The sequence below is a fragment of the Triticum aestivum genome, chromosome 7A, assembly GCF_018294505.1.
Source record: "Triticum aestivum cultivar Chinese Spring chromosome 7A, IWGSC CS RefSeq v2.1, whole genome shotgun sequence".
In the NCBI taxonomy this organism is placed as follows: domain Eukaryota; kingdom Viridiplantae; phylum Streptophyta; class Magnoliopsida; order Poales; family Poaceae; genus Triticum; species Triticum aestivum.
In genome coordinates this window covers 551,885,389-551,890,234 of record NC_057812.1, presented here as the reverse complement: position 1 = coordinate 551,890,234, position 4,846 = coordinate 551,885,389, and the positions used below count along the sequence as shown (strand labels likewise).

General features: G+C 51.2%; 1 long non-coding RNA gene across 1 annotated transcript; it reads right to left on the bottom strand.

The window, feature by feature from the left end:
• Positions 1 to 507: 507 nt before the first annotated feature.
• Positions 508 to 4,359, bottom strand: LOC123151979 (uncharacterized). Its single transcript, XR_006475965.1, has 2 exons — positions 3,727 to 4,359; positions 508 to 830 (listed from the first exon to the last, which is right to left on the bottom strand). It is a non-coding gene; the product is annotated as an uncharacterized lncRNA (long non-coding RNA).
• Between the last annotated feature and the right edge of the window lie 487 nt (positions 4,360 to 4,846).

Genomic DNA, 4,846 nt, shown 5'->3' with positions numbered 1-4,846 from the left:
TCCGTTTCATATTCTTTTTCTGTGAAATACTGTAATAGGCAAAAAACAACAATTTGGGCTGGGCCTCCGGTTAATAGGTTAGTCCCACAAACAATATAAAAGTGTATAAATAAGCCCATTAAACATCCAAAATAGAATATATCATAGCATGGAACAATTGAAAATTATAGATACGTTGGAGACGTATCAGGTGCCCCCCTCCACCATAATCCACCTCGGCCATTTCGTAGCGGTGCTTAGGCGAAGCCCTGCGTCGGTAGCATCATCATCACCAACATCACGCCATCGTGTTGACGAAACTCTCCCGTGAAGCTCTACTGGATCGGAGTTCGTGGGACGTCATCGAGCTGAACGTGTGCTGAACTTGGAGATTGGTCGCAGCGTGCGTTTAGTACTTGGATTGGTCGGATCGTGAAGACGTTCGACTACATGTGACGCCCCCGATTCAATCATACACTAATCATACACGCAAACATGTACAATCAAGATCAGGGACTCACGGGAAGATATCACAACACAACTCTACAAATAAAATAAGTCATACAAGCATCATATTACAAGCCAGGGGCCTCGAGGGCTCGAATATAAGAGCTCGATCAAAGACGAGTAAGCAGAAACAACACTATCTGAGTACAGACATAAGTTAAATACGTTTGCCTTAAGAAGGCTAGCACAAACTGGGATACAAATCGAAAGAGGCGCAGGCCTCCTGCCTGGGATCCTCCTAAACTACTCCTGGTCATCGCCAGTGGCTTGCACATAGTAGTAGGCACATCCCGAGTAGTAGCAGTCATCATCGACAGTGGCGTCTGGCTCCTGGAATCCATCGTCTGGTCGCAGCAATCGGGTATAGAAAGGGAGAAAAGGGGGAGCAAAGCAACCGTGAGTACTCATCCAAAGTACTCGCAAGCAAGGAGCTAAAATACATATGTATGCATCGGTATCAAATGGAAAAGGGGTAGCATATGTGGACTGAACTGCAGAATGCCGAAATAAGAGGGGGATAGCTAGTCCTATCGAAGACTACGCTTCTGGTAACCTCCATCTTGCAGCAGAAGAAGAGAGTAGATGGTAAGTTCACCAAGTAACATCGCAATAGCATAATCCTAACCGATGATCCTCCCCTCATCGCCATGTGAGAGAGCGATCACTGGTTGTATCTGGCACTTGGAAGGGTGCATTTTATTAAGTATCCAGTTCTAGTTGTCATAAGCTCAAGGTACAACTCCAAGTCATCCTGTTACCGAAGATCACGGCTATTCGAATAGATTAACTTCCCTGCAGGGGTGCACCACATTTCCCAACACGCTCGATCCCCTTTGTCTGGACACACTTTCCTGGGTCATGCCCGGCCTCAGAAGATCAACATGTCACAACCCTACCTAGGCACAACAGAGAGGTCAGCACGCCGGTCTAAATCCTATGGCGCAGGGGTCTGGGCCCATCGCCCATTGCACACCTGCACGTTGCGAGGGCGGCCGGAGAGCAGACCTAGCAACCTCCATTACAAAGGAAGTTACGTTACGCGGTCCAACCCGGCGCGTGCCGCTCAGTCGCTGACGTCACAAAGGCTTCGGCTGATACCACGACGTCGAGTGCCCATAACTGTTCCCGCCTACTTGGTTAGTGTGTATAGGCCAGTAGCCAGACTCAGATCAAATACCAAGATCTCGTTAAGCGTGTTATCTTGAAGTAACCGCGAATGCTGACCAGGGCCAGGCCCACCTCTCTCCTAGGTGGTCTCAACCTGCGCTGTCGCTCCGCCACAGTGTAACAGTCGGGGGTCGTCGGGAACTCAGGCCCACCACTACCTGGATGGAGCCACCTGTCCTTTCAACCCCACATCGGAATCACATGCGGGTACTCTACGAGCCGACCCGACTTTAGTCACCACCTGTATAGTATGTATATATGTATGTATATACCCGTGATCACCTCTCGAGTGATCACGGCCCGATAGCATAGCATGGCAGACGGATTAGAATGTAGGGCCACTGATGTAGTACTAGCAACCTATACTAAGCATGTAGGATTGCTGGTAAGGTATCAACAGTTGTAGCAACAATGACAGGCTATGCATCAGAATAGGATTAACGGAAAGCAGTAACATGCTACACTACTCTAATGCAAGCAGTAGAGAGAGAATAGGCGATATCTGGTGATCAAAGGGGGGGTTTGCCTGGTTGCTCTGGCAAGAAGGAGGGGTCATCGACACCGTAGTCGAACTGGGGTCGCCGGCAATCTCGGGGTCTACTGGAAAGAAGTAACGGAGGGGGAATACAATAAATAATATTGCAATCAAAGTATCACAAAGCATAACAAGACAATACGCGGTGCTAGAGGTGACCTAACGTGGTACAAGGTGATACCGGTGAAGGGGGGAAACATCCACGAAAATATCCCCAGTGTTTCGCGTTTTTGGACAGATGAATCGGAGGGGGAAAGTTATGTGTTTTCTATGCTAGGGATACGTGGCGGACGAATGGGCTGCGTATCCGGATTCGTCTCGTCGTTCTGAGCAACTTTCATGTAGAAAATATTTTCATCCGAGTTACGGTTTATTTTCTATGGATTTTTAAAGATTAAACCATTTCTGGATTTATTTATATTAACTGAAATGGAATTATGACATCACCAAGGTGTCAGCATGACATCAGCGGTCAACTGTGACTGTTGACCAGTCAAACTGACAGATGGGGCCCATTCGTCAATGACTACTAGCTAATTCATAGTAGTTAGACTAATTAGCAGGTTAATTAATCATGGTTAATTAGTTTAACTAAATGATCAGGTTAATTAAGTACCATTAGTTTAATTACTTATTTAATTATTTTAATTACTACAAATATATTTTTATTGTTTTTTAAACTCCGTTTTTTATATAAAACAGGGGCATGGGGCCCGCTGGCAGTGGCACAAGGCCACCCCAGCGGGGCGGGTTAACGGGCGAAGCCCCTGGGGTCGGGCGCAGACCCCGGGCGGGTGCTCGCCCAGCCGGGCCGGCGAGGCCATGGCCACGGCCGGTGGCGGCCCCGGGCGGGTGGTCGTCGGTGGGTGGATGCACGCGCGGGATGCGGCCGCAGGCGGCGAGCGCGGAACACAGCGGCCAGGTGAGCGGGGCCGCGGGCAGGACGACAAGCGCGGGGAGTGGCGAGGCAGCGAGCAGAGGCAACAGCAGGGTGGGCGCTGCACGTGGGCGAGCAGCAGGGGAGCAAGGCCATGTAAGGGGCGCGCACGTGAGCTGCGGACGGCAGGCGAGCGTGTGCGCGTGCGGGCGGCTCGAGCGGCAGTAGCAGAAGCAGCGCAGCAGGAGCAGCAGCTATGGCTGCAAGCGCGCGCGAGGCAAGGCACCGAGCGCTGTGGGGAGGCTCGGCGGTCACGGTGCAGCAGAGGGAACCAGGGCGGAGCACGGCAACAGGGTGGGAGCGGGGCAAGGAGGCATGGCCAGGGGGTAGCCATGGCGCGCGGATGCGGCCAGGGATGTCCGCGGCGGCCGGAATCTGGCGCTAGCAAATCCGGCGCTAGGAGGGGTGGTAAGAAGAACGGGTGTGCGCGTTGGCTTACTGGGAGCTCCAGAAGCACGGCATGGTGCTCGGACGCGAGTCACGAGGGGGCTGTGGCTTGCGGCAGCGAGGTAGTTGCGGTGGCCGGGGTCGGAGCTCGCGCGGGGGCCAATTAAACAAGCAATCGAGCGGCGAGGAGTGGGGTAACGGAGGAGATGCTCACTGTGGTGCTCGTGGGCGCGTCGGGGAAGCTGAGGAAGCTCGGGAGGCGGCGAATCGCGGCGAGGACCGTGGTGGTGCAGACGGAAGAAGAGGACGATGGGGAGGCTTGGAGGCGTCCTAGCTCAAGCCCTTCGGCGTGGTGATGGAGATGACCATGACAGAGCTCTCGGACGCCTCCTCGTGGCTCGGGGTGACCGGTGGCCGCGAGCTTTACCGGGGCACGTCCATGGCTGCGCTCGGACGCGCGAGGCAGAGAGCGAGGGCGAATCCGGGGAAGATCCGATCTAGGGTTCGAACGAGGGGGCGCAGGGGACCTTATCCAGTTCAAGGGAGGCGATTGGAAGGCGCGGGATGGCCAGCACGTGGCCATCGCGGCCACGGGCGGCTGCTCGGCGTCCACCTCCCCTCTGTGAACAGAGGAGGAAGACAACAGTGGTGGTGGTGGGCTGGACTAATTGGGCCAGGCACTGTGCAGTTGGCCCAGTGCACAGTGGTCGGTGTCCCTCCTTGTTTTAATTTTCTTTTTATTTATCCTCTGACTTGTATTTTCTCCATGTTTTGCTTTTTAAATAAATACCAATTGAGTTTTGTTGAAAACAAAACTTGTCACATAAATCAAGAATTTTTTTGAAGAGGCCCACAAAGTTTCAACTCAATTGGTATTGTATAATTATTTGTGAAAAATGAAATAGCTATTTTATTTGCTATTGGACAACTTTATATTTTACTAGGGATTACCCGGTGAGTCAAATGATGTTGGTTTCAACCTGACAATCGATCAGGGGGATTTACATTAAAATCCGAACATTTTAATTTTATAGTTTGAGGAAAATAATAACTTGACTTGTCTTTAAATTTTGAATTTGAACTTGGTTAGGATCAAAGTGACATTTAGCAAATTAATTACGATGACATGGCATCATTAGTGGGTGATTACCGTAGCTTAATTATCCGGGCATCACAATTCTCCTCCACTACAAGAAATCTCGTCCCGAGATTTTAGAGGTGGGATAAGGGGGAAAGGTCTGGTTACGAAATTCTAATGAATCTTATCGGTCTTGGTTGCTCTTTTCGAAGAGGTCGATCCATAGCGTTGATGTCTTCATTCCCATGCATCACTA